Genomic DNA, 17229 nt, shown 5'->3' on the forward strand with positions numbered 1-17229 from the left:
GCATGGGGCACAAGGCAGGGGACACCCTGAATGGGGTTAAAAACCAAGGTGTGCGAGGAATTTCTCTTCGTGCTGCTGTCAAAACATGTTCATGTGTAAAGTAATATAATGGGGGAAAAATTAACAGCACAAAAGAATACAGGTTATTTACATAGTATGTACATACCTCTCACTACATTTAGTGTTTAGAGGTTATGTAAAGATTAAATATGGGAGATTAAAGAGTTCACTGGTTTGTCCCTCTGGGAGACTCTTGTGTTACCCATAAAATATTTCAAGCAGAACTCGTTCATCAAAGTAAGAAGAGCTGCTGAAGAACAATTGTTCCTTAAGGTGCATTGCATTTATATGTATACCAATCAGCCATAACATTCAAACCCTTGAGAGGTGAAGCGAATAAAGTTGATTATCTCATTACAGTGGCACCTCGAAAAGGATGGAATACATTAAGCAGCAAGTGAACAGTCAGCTCTCGAAGTTGATTTGTTGGAAGCAGGAAAAATGGGCAAGCGTAAGTTGAGTGACTTTGACGAGGGCCAAATTGTCATAGCTAGACAACTGGGTCAGAGCATCTCCAAAACGGCAGATCTTGTGGGGTATTCCCAGTGGTTAGTACCTACCAAAGGTAGTCCAAGCAAGGACAACCGGTGAGCAAGGACAACCAGCAACAGGGTCATGAGCACTCAAGGCCCATTGATGCGTGTGTATACTACATGACTAATGCTAGTGAAATTAACTGCATTAGTTTTTAACCTGATGACAAGACCACAATACAACACACACACACACACACACACACACACACACACACACACACACACACAGGAGTTTATCCGTCGATTTCACCAAGGACCAAAGTTTTCCATTTTTTATGGCTCCATTATAGAGAAGTTTGAAGTGGAGCAGCGTTTCTTTATACGCGCAGATGTCCAACAAGACCTATGCGGACATGAGATGTACGACCACAATGTGGGCAGACTGGTTGAGTCCTTTGTTGGGGTATGGGCCTTTGGCTTCCGACTTGTTTTCTGGCTTGGTGCTTCCTTCTTGCTTCGTCGATTGTTTTTTCTTCGTAGGCTGCGGTTCCTTGTTTCACTTCTCTACGCCAGGTGTTCTGATCTTGTGCAATAATTTCCCAGTTGTTATGATCAATGTTGAGATACTTCATGTTAATTTTCAGAGTGTCCTTGAAGCATTTCTTCTGTCCACCGTGAGATCGTAATCTAGTTACAAGTTCGTTGTATAGGATACGTTCGGGAAGGCGCGAACCGACATTCTGCTAACGTGACCAGCCCAGCGCAGTTGAATTTGTTTCAGCATTGCGAAGATGCTGGGTAGTTTTGTTCGCTCCAGAACTTCAGTGTCTGGGATTCTGCCCTGCCATTTGATGGCGAGTATACGTCGAAGGCAATTGAGGTGGAAGTGATTCAATTTCTTGGCGTGCCGTTGGTAGACGGTCCAAGTTTCCGAGCCATGGGGAATGGAGGATAAAATGATGGCCTTGTACATACAGAGCTTCACAGAGAGGTTAACTCCACGTCAATTCCAAACTGATGACCTTAGACGTCCAAAAGCGCAGCTGGCTTTTGAAATCTGGAAGATCACTTCATCATCAATTAGCATATGCCGAGAAACGGTGCTTCTGAGATATGTGAACTTGTCAATGGCAGATAGAAGTTGGTTGTTGACCCGCAACACAGGTTCTATGTAGGGCGTGCCTGGAGCAGGTTGATGCATCACAACAGTTTTGTCGGTGCTGATGGTCAGTCCGAAGTTGTCGCAGGCGGCAGAGAACAAGTCCAGGCTTCTTTGCATGTCCATCGTGGTGGTGGCATTGAGGGCACAGTCATCGGCAAACAGCAGTTCGCACACATGCTGAAAGGAAACCTTGGTCACTGCTTGAAGCCTTCACAGACTGAACAGTTTACCGTCAGTACAGTATCGATGTTTAATGCCGGGGTTCTCGTCCCTGTATGCATCCCACAACATGGCGGAGAACACGAGGCTAAAGAGTGTTGGAGCAAGAACACATCCTTGTTTGATTCCGGTGGCAACTGAAAAAGGGTCTGATATGACGCCATTGTTGATGACCCGGACAAGCATGCCGTCGTGAAATCCTCAGACGATGCAAATAAATTTGTCCGGGCAGCCATATATTAATTGTCCACAGACCTTATCTGTTCACAGTGTCGAAATCCTCTGTGAGATCGATAAATGCAGTATATAAACTGATGTTTTGCTCCTGACATTTTTCTTGCAATTGACGAACAGCGAAGATCATGTCCACGGTGCTCCGCTCTTTGCGGAAGCCACAGTGTGTTTCCAGCAGAAGACCTGCTTCCAAATGGGTGGTAAGACGGTTAAGAAGAATCCTTGCTAAAATTTTACCGGTGATATTCAGAAGTGAGATTCCTCTGTGATTGTCACAAATTTGATGATTACCTTTCTTCTGGACAATAGTTGCGTCTTTAAAATCATGAGGAATCCGTTCTTGCATCCAGATTTCTTGAAAAAGAGAGTCAGTTGCTGGAGAAGTTGAGCGCCGGCACTTTTGTATATCTCTGCAGGAATCGCATCGGAGCCTGGCGCCTTTTCATTTGATAGCTGGTTGACTGCTTTTTGAGTTTCTTCCATGGAAGGGAGGAGATCCAAGGAATTGTTGATGTCCACCTGTGGCAGCCTGTTCAATGCATCCATATTGATGGTGGTTGAGCACATGTTGAATAGAGAGTGTCACAAGAGTCGACCACTGTTCATTAATGTTGCCATTTTGGGCTGGCATAGCATTTAAGTTAGTGTTCAGTTTGTTCTCGAAAAGTGATCGAAAGTTGTCATCATTCAATTTGTTGCCGTTCAAGCGCTTGGACACCTTTTTCCCTTGTGGGCATCTAGGCAGCTTGACCTGAAGATTCATTTTTGAGATCAAAAGTCAATGGTCCATCCAACATTCAGCTCCGCACATTGCCTTTGTTACGCGAACGTCCCGTCTGTCGCTGCGTCTGACGATAATGTAATCCAGGAGGTGCCAGTGGTGGGACCTTGGATGCATCCAAGTGGTTTTGTTTCGATTCCGTAGTCGACACAACATGTTCGTGATAAGGAGCCAGTGTTTGCTGCAGGTTCTAAGAAGAAGGAGGCCATTGCTGTTGCAGTTGCCAATGCCATGCTTCCCTATGACTCCATTCCACGTCTGGCTGTCCTATCCAACACGCGCGTTGAAATCTCAAAGAATTATCAATTTATCCGTCTTTGGCACATTCAAGAGTATAGAATTTAGGTCTTCGTAGAACTTGTCCTTTGCTTCTTCTGGGTTTGACATTGTCAGCGCGTAAGTACTAATCAGTGTCGCATAAGACTTTCCTGAAAAAGGAAGCCGAAGAGTCATCAGATGGTCATCAATGCCCTTAAGAAGGTTGCTGAGTTTCTTGGCAATTTCGTTCCGGATGGCGAAGCTGACTCCCGCTTCTCGTCGCACCTCCTTTGGACGTTCATTCCAGAAGAAGGTGTAGCTGGCACCAACTTCCTTGATTAGTCCTTCTTCCAGAAGTCGAGTTTCACTGAGCGCTGCAATGTCCACTTTGTACTGTTCAAGTTCTTTAGCCACCAACGCAGTTCTCCTGGCGGGTCTGCTGCTTCTTGTGTCATCTAAAAGAGAACAGATATTCCAAGCCCCAATTATGATCGGAACTGCTTTTTTGTATATATGCTTTTGTGTTGTTTTTCGACCGCAGGAGTACATCCCCAACAACCGGGGTGAGCTGAAGGGTGGTGAAGCAGACAATATTTGGGGCACCTTTTCTAGCCCCTTCCTCAGGCATGAAGGTGAGCAGTGTGATCCTAAAGAGGGCTGCTCAGACGCTCAGGATGCTACCGAACTCCGCTGCTCCTTCGGGTCCAGCGAAGAGCGACCAATGTCCACGACTACGGCTGCCAGTGTGTCCACACCTACTGCTTTGCTGCTCGCCAATCGCCGCAGGACTTTATCAACGAGACAAAAATGGAAGTCGACTTGCGTGTGAATTGGATTAAAGTGAGAAAGACTTGCGCAGCATCAGCCTCACTCTCACTTCTCGGTGACCACCATAATCCAGTGGCAAGACAGAGTCAAGACAACTGAAGATGGCTCCGGGCACAGTGGTTGACCAGGATTTCCGTTGTACCTCATCCTGCTCTACGTGTACCACGGACACGTCTCTGTACCGCCTGAGAGATCGTTGGGTCAATAGTGACCTCATCCACTCCTCCAACTAAAACAAACTGTACATGCTGGGACAGGTATATCGCAAGGAAGAATCACCATGAGCCGAGGCCCTCCGGCTAACCTCACCTGGTTTAGCCCACCTGTCAAGTGATTTACCGGGGTGTGGCCACTGCGCATGTCACAGATACTAGGAGCCACAGGTGAGAGCTGAGTGCATGTGTACAGGCCAGTAAAAACAAGAGAACTCGCACTGGATCCGACAGTCGCGTTAAGACTGGTGAGTCCTCACACATGCACCCCATACACCCCCCCCCCACACACACACACATCTATCTCTATAAGGCGTTTAGGAGCGACAACCATTTAAAGTTTTAACCCACATATGGGTTTTACCTGAAAATACAGTTCTGCCCTGCATTCAAAATTCGATCATGGGAAAAATATGTTGACTGTGTTGGTGCACACATTCATGGTATTCGCGTTTAGCAGTCTGTCCAATACTTTCCACAGCATGAGATTAGTCTTTTTCCAATTTGATCCTCCATCCCGCTTGCTGGAAGACCTCAGGACTAAATGAAACGGAAAATGTCAGCAATGGTGATGCTCAGCAGAACACTTTTCACACATTCCTGGCTTGTCTTGGAGTGTTATATCAATTCAGCGCTGCAGTCTGCTTATTATAGATAGTGGAGTGATGGAAATAACATGCTCTTCAGTGCATCTTTTCATTACATTTTGAATCTGTCATTGTTCAAAGCAAGGTGCCAATTCTTCAGTCTATCTTTGCATCTCACCATCTCATGGTACTGGGAGGGATGAGTGGGCAGCAGAACGATGTTACTCTATACCGGAGCACAGTGGGAGTTCTGGATATGTGCAACAATACACTGAGAATAGTGATGAAGAAAAACTTCGGACATTTTGGACAAACAATGCTGTATCACTTGTATTATATGCTGTATCTTCAAAAAGGGAGTGCAGTTTTTATCAAACCAATAATAAAAATTCCAAATTTTGTCCACAATTGTATAATGGGTTTGGAATAAACCCTTCTCCTCTGTCTGGAAGGGTGAATTTCCTCTCGAGTCTTGCAGTCGGTGTTTTTTCTACCTCAGCCGCCTCTCTTCTGGCGACTTAAATGCCAGCCGAGGCTGCTGGGATGGCGTCCACAGACCACCAAGGAGAACAGAGCAATTTTTCACAGAGGGAAGCAAAGGAAACCCTGGCCAAGGTTTAGGCTACAAAGCTCCTGGTGCATGTTTTGGTCTACATCCAGAAGCCCTTGATTGCCTGTTTACAGCCTGAGCCGTATGCTGCACTACAATGCTGAGATCATAACCCTCTTTATAGGCTGACGTTTGTTCCACTTGAATGCAGGGTTTAGTTTATCATCATACCAACAGTAGACAGTGTAGATCTGAAAGATGCCAAAGCAGTCGAGCATATCCCATTTGGTGCTTATTTGGACAGATGTGGAAAAATGAAGTCGAATCTTCATACTGAAGTAACCCATTTATGTTGAACTCATGTGGTAATAATGCCCTAATAGACAATAAAATGAAGCATTACTGTTTTTTAAGCATTTGTAACCTAATGTCCTGATAATACAGCTGTTGAGACATCAATCTGGGTAAAATTTGGGTAAATACTATTCACTCAAACATTATAATTTGATGGCATGATAGTGATAATAATGATCGTGTAATACAGTTATACTTCTTTATAGATAAATTCTTTCATTTCAAAATGTAAACATGTTAAATGATGTGTACATTTATTCAGTAAAGCAAAAATGTATATATTTGGCTGTTTTAATAACTTTACTGTATCAGATCTTTTTTTTTTTGGGTGGGGGGTGGGGGGGGGGGTTTCTTCCTAGAAGTGCATGATACGGTATTAAAATATCATTATGATACCAGAACTGAAATCCAAGCAATCCTGAAAATGAAATATCTGGCCACCCAGGTAGGTAGTTAAATGAAGCCCTTGGGGTAGAAACACATACAGCATATCAAAAACTTTTAATCACATTTGGATGATATCAATGTTACATACTTTATATAATAACAAGTAAACTGAACCATATTGTTCCTATATCCTTGGCAATCATTAAACTGACTCTGCAGTCACATCCTGCTACCTGGCTCTACCTTGTGTTACACTACTGCATGTATGGAATGTACATACGTCTTTAGTCAAACATTATTTCAATATTGAAATGTAGATTTTTTTTTTTTTTTACTGTTGTTAAATCTATTTTTCACCACCTGAAATTGTAATAACCAAAATGCACTTACATTTTTTTTTATCTATAATTATTTTTTACTACTTTGTCTACAAATTCTGCTAAACTGATGTTGAACCACAACTCATGGTTTATGATACAGCAAGAAATGTGAGCAAGGTATGATCCTATAATTTGATGGACACTGCATAAAGGTAGTAACGCACCACTTTTCAACTGCTTTATAAAAAAATATATATTTTCATATAAAAAAATGTTTCCCTCTCCAGTCATGGTGCACATAACTCTAGTTATTAAAAGTAAGCGCCTTACAGAGAAACAAATCGAGTGAAAAGTTGTTTTAATCACATTTTTATGGTTCATGACAGCTCTGTATAAGTAAAGTATTGTTACCACGTTGTTGGCACACATGCAAGACGTGGGGCTCCACCTCCTAAATCCATCAAGAATGATGCAGATTATAAAAGAAATACATTTTCACAAAATTGTAATTGTTTTTGATCCTTAAAAACGTACCTAGTCATATTCGTAGCTGTCATTTCTCCAGTCGGAGGTCCATTTGAAGGTGGATCCATGCTGGTGTTATGGAATGCATGAAGAGGCATCAAAGATTTCCAATTCTCATTTCTATTTAAATTATACAGTGAAATACTCAGCAGTGGAAGACTCTGAGAGCATCGTAACATGCAATAAATCATACCTAATTTACATTAATTATACATTAATGTATTAAACATTCAGATCAGGTTGCAAACTTAATTATCTACATAACTCCATTGGATATTTATGGTTAAACAATTAAGTTTTTAGATTGATATGAACAATTAAGTTTAGTATTTGTGCAATAAACAATCCATGTGATATTACAATATCAGTACCCCCTTCAATAATCATGTTAGGGAGAAATGACATTAGTGTGTGGCATTGAATCTTATCTGGGGTTTTTTTAATTATTATTATTTGTAATGTTTGCAGAAATTTCGAACAGTTGTCACATCATTAGGTGGCATGTGGTGCAGCATAATGCTGAGCTCAAGCTACTGTCTGTGTGGAGTTTCTGGCAATCCCCTCACAACACCTCGACCAACATGTTCAGTGTCACCTGAGTTCTAACCATGCACACCCACACCTACATAAACAGACTTTGGACATTCAGCCAGTATGCTCTAACATGACTTACTAAGCCTATATTGTATCTTGCTATTCTGGTCTCTGAGCTTGATTTTGGATTTGCCCATGTTATAGTCTGTATGTTTACTTGCACAACAATAATCTGATTTTAACCCAATTAAGACGTCGTGTGGGGTTTTTCACTGCATTTTGCGACAGGACACGTACACACAAGGCAGTGCTCAACCATTTGACGGCAAACAAGAAAGTCTGCGTCCGAAACTGTATTTTTACCTGCTATATAGTAGGTGAGATGCATGTATATAGTAGGTGAAATACATGAGTTGCACTTGAAGCTTTCGCAAAATTAAAAATAAAAACACCTAAAACTGTATACGGTACCATAACAAAGATGAACTGTATGTTAATACGTGAAATTCTGGAGGGAACGTCGGACGGCGTGGCGTGGGGACGTAATGACGTGTGACGTTAATTGATCTATGATCTATAACATGTAAGACGGGAACATGAAAGGAATAACCTAAAAGCAACTCATCCAAACACCTTACGTGTTAATGTAGTCAGTGGTTGCTGATCACCTGACTTTCTGCCTGCTCATGTTTATGGGTTTTTGCTTCACTGTTTGCCAGTGTATTTTAAATAAAACTCTAACCTGCACTTGAATTTGCCTCCAACTTCATAGCATGACAGCTTGCTTAAAATCCAGACAAAATTAAAACAAGAAAACTGCAGTTCACTGCTTAGCTGTGAAGCTACAAGTGGATTTGCAATCACTGTCCAGGACAAGACATTATTGAGCAATATTTAAGATCATTAATGTCACAGATGACATCACAAACCTCAATGGGTTTAGAGTGTAGATAATACGTGAGATTCATCCATCCATCCATCGTCTATACCACTTATCCTTCCTTCAGGGTCATGGGGAAACCTGGAGCCTATCCCAGGGAGCATCAGGCACAAGGTGGGGTACACCTTGGACAGGGTGCCAATCCATCACAGGCACACTCATCATCACCCATTCATACACTATGGACAATTTGGACATGCCAATCAGCCTACCATGCCTGTCTTTGGACTGGGAAGGAAACCGGAGTACCCAGAGGAAACCCCCACAGCACAGGGAGAACATGCAAACTCCACACACACAGGGCCACGGTGGGACTCGAACCCCCAACGCTGGAGGTGTGAGGCTAATGTGCTAACCACTAAGCCACCATGCACCCAGGTGAGATTCAATTAAGTCTAAATGAAAGGATGTGCGTGTGCGTGTGTGTGTGTGTGTGTGTGTGTGTGTGTGTGTGTGTGTGTGTGTGTGTGTGTGTGTGTGTGTGTGTGTGTGTGTGTGTGTGTGTGTGTGTGTGTGTGTGTGTGTGTGTGTGTCATTGTGTGATATTTAAGTGTTTTTGGCATCCTAAAGAAAGTGCTGCCTGGAATCTTTTATGATAGGGAAACACTGGGTTCCCTATCATACTGAAGAATACTTTTCTAAGACTTTTTCCTGAAACCATCCTACTGTTTACTGCACTACACCTAATTGGACAGTTGGATGATTAGTTGTTTATTGACCTGTGTTAGATCATATAGAAGAGAGGTAATAAAAGACTCTAGGGTAGAACAGCTGAAAAAAAAAGCTTCCAGTAGAACATAATTGGCATATGTAAATAGCAATTGGAGCTGAACTCTCTTACTGTAATTTGGTTGAAATGTAAATCATAGCATGGTTATAATGGTGATAATAGAAGTGTCTCTCAACAACAGGACCAAACAAGAAAGCATCAGATATTTCAACTGACAGAGAGTGTTATGGCACCGATATACTGCACTAAAGACTATTATTAAGAGATGAATGCACCAATTTGACCTTAGAAATTTTAGAAAAGGCAGGGTACAGCATACTAAAATGTGAATTAATTTTTCATGTCTGTAGAATTTTCATGTATTTTCAAAGTTGTCTAAAAAGATGTGGATTAATCCATACTAGAGTAATGTAAAAGAGGAGCTGCTTGTTAATCTCAAGCATAGAAAATCTGCTGTGGAACATGGTGCAGATATGGCTTTGGCATTATCAGGGGAACTGACCTAGTTCTCTTTATCGACAGCACCATCTGGATGAATTATGGAGCTTACACAAGCTTAGCACTGGACATATCTTCACCCTTGTAGGGGCAACAACAAAAATCATGCTAGTAAAGCAACTATGGGGTTTTTAATGCCAAAATTGGACTGGCCATGTGAATCCTTTAACCTCAACATAAATACTGAAGGCAATACAGAAATGCAAAAAGAATCTGCAAACAAAAGAAGTGAATATGGTGGCATTACAGAGTTGGCAAAATAGGAATGATGGTCTCGAAACTTAGACCTGTAGAATTCACTGTGTGGTACATTTTGCCAATACATATGGCCAAGAAACATATTTTATTCCTGCGTCATTCCACTTCATTACACTTAACTTTATTTATGGACTTTAATGTTGTGAATTCTTTATATTTGCCGCTTTCTCGAGTTAAAACTGATGTCTGGTGAAAATCTCATGTGAGTAGCCTCATTGGAAATATAATTACTGAAAAAAAATGTTAACGCGTTCAATACTTATTTTCCCCCACTGTAAGATTAAATTTATGTGCCACTGATTCTATAAACTTTTGCCAGTCCAGTCCAAAAAGCTCATTGCGTCTCATTGTTCAAAAGTTTGTTTTCTGGCACAAAGCCAGGCAAAAACCAAGATCCTGAAGCTTGTAGCTAAAAAAAAAAAAAAAAAAAAAAAAAAAAACACTGTTTGACAAAAAAAATCTGAATTTCCAAACTCTGAGTCAGGAAAAAAAAAAAAGAAAATGCCCCCTCAAATCAGAATTCCTACTTGGAAATTTAGGAAGGTCTCCTCAACCCCGAAGTCTCATCAAATCAAAATGGCTGCTCGCAGCACAAGCAGTAAGCAAGGTAGCACTTCTTTTTTTAAAATAATAATTTAAAAAAACGACTCATTTAAAAAGAGTTATACTGTAGTATACGCATATACTAATATTTGCTTCAAATCATTCAACATGCACACATATTAGTTAATTCTATAACAATGACTATACAATTTGCTGTATTGAAGAGGTAATTATACATCCCTCATCATAGTTAGCTATACTGTTGCTAACAAAAAAATTAACATGGAGGCGCCCAGGTCAAAAATGCTGTAATTCCAAGTTCCAAGGATTTATAACCAAGCACTAGACATGAAATAGAAAGAAGCTGTGATATTCACCTAATACACTAAATTTAGATTCTGAAATCATTCTGAACTCTACTAGGTGTTGGGTTTCAACAGTTTCTGTTTCCACTCAACATTTTTTTTTTGTCATTTAGTTTGGTATAAAGTCTAAATTGTAATAATGCGTTTATTCAGATTGTGACCATTGAATATCTGCATGTCCTTATGGCTCTTTGTTTTAGACTGCGGACATATTCAAATAAGGTTTGACGTTGTGGTTCATATCTTCATAGCCTTTGGTTATGTGGATCACAGTTCTCTGGAGCCGCACAGGAGAAGGCACCAGGGATAGTCAACCTAGATGTGTCGTTAAGATGGTGTTGGCTAGAACTAGTGAAAATATTCTTTTAGCACTTTTTAATAGCTATTCACAAGACTAATTATTCAGATTTTAAAAATCATATAATTCAGAAAGGTAATTAGCCTATAAACTATTGCTAAATTTATTTATTTTTTTATGTTTACATGAATCTTTTATGAGTAGTAAGCACTTCACATGCTTTGTGTAAACAAAAAGTGCATTCAATTGAAGCACAAAAAAACAGTGGTGTAAAAACAGGATGTTCTTCTTCATCATGTCTAAAACATTTGAGTCAGGGAGGGAGGGCTAGGGGGTGAAGCTGGCCTAGGGCACCAAATGTGTTAGACCCACTACTGAGTAAGTAATGATAATGATATCTAAACACTATAGGACTAAAGTTATTCATAAGCATGACCCTGCTTAATCCCCAAGCCTACTTAAGCCATATCGATTCTCCAATAACAGCGCGCTCTGATTCATCTCAAGGCCACCCTTAATCAGGACAGTGACCTCTGTGGCTCATCAGAGTTGGACATTCCACACTTACTATTGACTGTAGTTCAAATTTTAATGTTTACCTTCTTGCTAGACGTCCAGTATGGAGGCTCTAATGGTTTCCTGTTTGGCAATTGGTGTCACCTGGTGCAACAGGAGAGCTGCCAAATCTGAAGGCTGATCTCACTAATCTAAACAAGAGGCCTACATAATCACTTTCACCCTTCACAGTTGACATGATCACTCTGGACACTCGCCAAGCCCTCATCATTCCAACTAATGTCAGAGTCTTTGTGTTCCTTGCATATGACACCAAATGTTTCCACCCTCTTGCAAATTGTCACAGCATCATCTCCCTCGGCTCGCCACTTGATTGGAGTTTCGATGCATTTGTTTAGTTACGGCTGTTGGTGTTGGTTGTTCACTATTTTTTCATTTGTGTTATTTTAATTTACAGTTTTATCTGCCTGGCTAGCTAGCATGTGCAATTGTACTAGCAAGCTACATAGTAACCTAAATCACTTTCTTCTGATTATCGTCAGTCATGAACACCAAACTACTCTTGTCTAAATGCCAAACGCAAGGTGGACAGACTCATTTGCATAAAGTTGAGCTCTGCTGAAATTTGCTACTGCTTAGTGAGTAAGATTTCACCACACAGCAATCATCATGCACTAGGCAAATCCATTGTATATGACAGACACTGACTGTATTTTTCACACAAGTGTCAGTGGTATAGATTCTGAGATGCTCCTTCGATTGAAAGGGAAAGAAAACAATAGAAACCATATATTTGCATTCATCACTGCCATTTTGAGGACCAAATAGGAAACATTTTCAATTATAGTGATAATCGACTGCCATAATACACTTCACTACTGGGACTTGGGACAACTGGAAAGTTTTTTCCTATCATTAGCAAAAGTTAGTTAGCAAATATTAAGTTACACTCCTAATAATGACACATAGGGTTTTTTTTCTCCTGATGAAAGTCTGGAATCCTATACAACCCTAGACATGAACATCAGGTAGGCTTGTAATTTGGTACGTTTTCTGCCAGTGGATTCAGCAGTTCATGGGAAAGTACATAAGAATCACAGTCTATTTTATCAGCTTTAATGAAGGATTGTTTCTTCTGTTCCAAAGTAAGGCTGGTAATTTTAGTCAACTTTCACCTCTAGTTACTTTTGCATTGTGCAGCGAAGCCAGAAATTTGGTCCCAAATATGGCGACCTCAACAGAAAAATCACATTTATTTTCAACATGGGAGCACGGTGGCCTCATGCCTCCAGGGTTGGGGGTTCAATTCCACTGCCTTATGTGTGCGGAGTTTGCATGTTCTCCCTGTTCTGTGGGGGTTTCCTCTGGGTACTCCAGTTTCCTCCCCCAGTCCGAAGACATGAATGGTAGGCTGATTGGCATGTCTAATGTGTCCATAGTGTATGAATGTGTGTGTGAATGTGTTTGTTATTGTGCCTGCGATGGATTGGCACTCTGTCCAGGGTGTACCCTGCCTTGTGCCCGATGCTCCCTGGGATAGGCTCCAGGTTCCCCGTGACCCTAAAGGATAAGCGGTGTAGAAGATGGATGGATGGATGGATGGATGGATGGATATTTTTAACTTTGTGTTCATCAAAATGCAAAACCAGACAGTGAATGATCTGTTCCAGCTCTGAAAAAAAAATGACCTGGACATGATCTGATATTGTGATATTGTTTGCAGTCATTCCCATTTGTGTTCATAGTAACTGCCTTCTAGTGCTCAAGAATGTGCACATTTCCTCACATTAAGATCAGAATGTTTATATAAAACTTTTGTTAAATAATTGATTTGGTTTTAGCTTTATATTCAATGTACCTGTTTGTACAGCTGTGGGCTGCAGCTGCAACTTCACTAGTCATGAAGCATGATCATTTCACAAGTCTCTGTTAGCCAACAAGACTGTAAGCAAGCTGGCTTTCCAGTGTAGGAAGGAAAATTTTAGCCTGTCCAAAACATTAGTGCTTTGCTCAGCACATTTCCTACTTATTTGTTTCGAAGTAAATGACTTCAGAAATCTTGCCGGGCTTTGCAGGAAAGCTCTAGGCCTGCTGGAAAAAAAAAAAAAAAAAGATGCTGTGCCAAACATGTTTTTCCACAAAAGGGAAGTAAACCTTAAACTGGTGTGTATTACTATGGGAGGAAATGTAGTTTAATGTAGAGAGGGTATATATATCAATATAAATTCCACCATGTCTTATTTATTTATTGCCTGTCAGTCACTCTCATTCTGTATTCTGAGGACTTCAGCAAATGTTAGCTGTTACCTGCTAGGTTACTTTTGCTAACTCCTGTGCTAATGAATGTGTTCGAATTCACCACCAATCCAGTAGCCAAAACAAATCCACAATCCAGTCCATTCCAGACATTAGCTCATTCGCACTCACCTGCCAATTGAGCTCACCTGTTTCCTATTCACCCTCATTTACATCTGTATATTTACAACCCTCCATTCAGCTATCTTTCTAAGGTTTTGCATCGGTTTCTCTATTATTCCTTGTTTTTGACGTTTTCTATTCTAGCCCTTTGTTTTGATTTTGATCGCTCTGTTTGCCTAACAGTTAACCCCTGGCTGTAATTGAAACATTTTGATTTGCATGTTGGTTGATTGTGCATTTTCATGCAGCCATTTTAAAGGATTCTCAGATCCTAGCTAACTAAACATGCAACAGGCAGTGAATATAATTTGCTGTAAGTCATTGGCATAATGGTAACAAATAAACACAGTCATAAATAACAAGCCCACACACCTGCGCCACACAAATTTAATTAACCTTAACTGATATCTTGTCATTGACCCAGTTGTACTTGTGAACAAACCAATTTTCCTCACTCATATCACAGTAAGGTCATATCGCATGGAGCTTTCTTAAGTCCATGTTAATGAAATTGGACTTGATAGCAGCCAGTAAAGCCACACTAATTTTGAGGCCAATCACCACTCACAATGGCCATATAAGGATGAAAAGTCTGTATGTGAAATCTATCAGTAGCTATGTTTTCATCCAAGTTGCGAGTTTAACTTGTACAAAAACTTGGAATATCGCACAAAATGTAGGCGGATAAAGCGCCATTTTCATCCCATGTGTTCAAGACAACAAAATCGTCACTTCAGGGGAAACTGACGCATCTCGCTTTCCACCAGTTTTACTTTTCTGAGCCAATTATCCGATCACATGATTTGTAGAGACAAAGTTACAGGAATTTATTCAGTAAATGTGTTTCAATCGTAGATTATGCTCATGTTCAATAAACATTCTAAACGTCCGGTATCTTGAATATTTCATATTCACGTGTTGAAGCACGTGTTCAGACGACACTCCGATGGATTTGATCTAAAATGGATCATAAGGTTTTGAGCAACCTTGTGGAGCCCATACCAGTTCGAGTGCACACTGTCATTACAGCAAAAAGGGGACGTACCAAATAGAAAGGAAATGATAACCAAATATTAAGAAACTCTGAATTTCATGTAAATATTTAAACGATTCTACTATTCACTCAAGTTGTTGTCAATAATATCATTTCTAATGAAAACTGTTGTATTAAATTAGAAAAGAATGTAAAATAAAAGCACTTCAATAGTAGAGCCGTCACCAGAGCAGTGGTACTGGGAAATATATTAAATGTGACTCTTTGTAGCACTTGCAGGCCATAGCACAACTGTAAATCACTGGTGGCACATTCTCTGTCAATTGCTGGATATTGTCTCCATTCTGCAAAATCTATCATCTCAATTTTCCAGTTAGCAGACTGCTTGTTGGTAAGAACTATGCCGCAATAAAGAGGTTGTGCAATATATTTCCCAGCACCAATGTCGTCATTTACCACCAGCCCACCCATCAACTTATTTAGTCGCCTACTCACCTGGTCCTAACAGCTTTGGCTAATGGAGCCTAGAGCCAGAGATTTGGCATTGATGGACCATCTAGCCAAGGGCCTCTACACTAAACATGTACCAGCACCAGGCTTCATCACTTTCTTCCGTCTACATCCAGTGAATCAATCCATCACTCCCCCATACCAGGGTTTGAATGTTCAAGACAATTAAACTCAGTTTCTCCCGTCCAGAAATCCACACAGTCTTCAGGCAAGCAAGATGGTGGCTGCTTTGGCCAGTCCAGAATTGCATTTCTAGTTTGTAAGTCATTTGATCACGGAATTTAATATACTTCAGTAAACAGGTCTGCATCTGATATCACCAGAACATTATTTGGCCATGGTATGATGTTGTTTTGTAGTGTATATTTTTAAACTTTTTATATCCTACAAAAATGAAAAAGACTTAACAGATTAAACTGATTGATTTCCAAGCAGGGGTGGTAAGGGATGTTCAGTGTCCAGTATGTTGTACTAACTGACATGATTGCAGCATAAATAAATCAATCTTGTTCTCTGACCCTCATGGGGACATGAGTCACTGTATACGTTAAGGAGGGGGGGAAGTACAAAGATTGCAAGCGTTCAAATAAACAAACCTAATGGCATGGTTTGGTCTACATCAGCTGTAAAGAAATGGTGTCAAAGCCACCATGTGGAACTCATTATATGCCTCAGAGAGGAAATTCAGGGAGTGTGTGTGTGTGTGTGCGTGTGTGTGTGCGTGTGTGTGTGTGTGTGTGTGTGTGTGTGTGTGTGTGTGTGTGTGTGTGTGTGTGTGTGTGTGTGTGTGTGTGTGCCGACAGGGAGTGCAGTGGGACTTCACTCAGGAAGCAGTATGGGTGTAATACCCCCACATGTTAACGATTACCCAGGGCTTTATCAGAACGCCTCAAAATCAGAGCCAAAAAGCCAAGAGATCAGCTAAGATTTATTTACACGTATTGGCTCATTTATTTCATTGGAGACTTTTAAAAAGCACACAGGAAGCAGATTCTGCTTTCTCCGTTTACACAGAATTTCCCTGGCTAAAATCTGAGACCTGCATTCAAATCTAAGCTATGTTAACTGGAAAAATCAGAGGACGTAGCTTCAAGTAACAAACTGTAAGTGAAGCTGCTGCTGTAAAACTCATTACATGGCCTTTATAACAAGTATTACACAAGACATTACACTCAATGTAGTTTCCAAGTTTGACAAATCTTTTTATTGCCTGATATCATTGAAAATTCTCATGTGGAAAATTTTAGATTTTGATTAGAAGTATAAATTGTCCAACCCCTTAATTAACTTTCAGGAGTCTTCAGTGGATACAGTCTTGTGTTTCGGTCTGTTGTAACTACAAGTATTTCATTAATTTCACTGTAGTTACTGAAAAAGTCATAGTGGTTACTAAATATTCCTCATACCACAGCAATGGTGAATTCTCCAATCAAATTTGATGGTGTTAATATATTTTCGTGTCTATGGCAACAAGCGAACTTGTTTGAAAGATGCTGCAGAAGACATCTTCCAGGCCTATCAGTTATTTTGCCTTTTTATCAGTAGGAAGTTTATCATGTGCTAGCTTGGGTGCAGTAATAACTAGCCTCAAATTGTGGAGATATAGATGCGTCTAGTGGCTGCCATGACGGAGAACAAAAAGTTCAAACTGCACCATTGCTCAAAATCACTT

General features: G+C 40.5%; 1 long non-coding RNA gene across 1 annotated transcript in view; it reads left to right on the plus strand.

Annotated features, from left to right (window-relative positions):
• LOC124628263 (uncharacterized) overlaps nucleotides 1–17229 on the plus strand; it is a 39738-nt gene that overhangs the window by 16798 nt on the left and 5711 nt on the right. The window contains exon 2 of the long non-coding RNA XR_006982698.2: nucleotides 8495–8805. This is a non-coding gene — a long non-coding RNA (uncharacterized LOC124628263). The remainder of the gene's footprint in view (nucleotides 1–8494; nucleotides 8806–17229) is intronic.

This window comes from Ictalurus punctatus, chromosome 6 (genome assembly GCF_001660625.3).
Source record: "Ictalurus punctatus breed USDA103 chromosome 6, Coco_2.0, whole genome shotgun sequence".
Classification (NCBI taxonomy): Eukaryota; Metazoa; Chordata; class Actinopteri; order Siluriformes; family Ictaluridae; genus Ictalurus; species Ictalurus punctatus.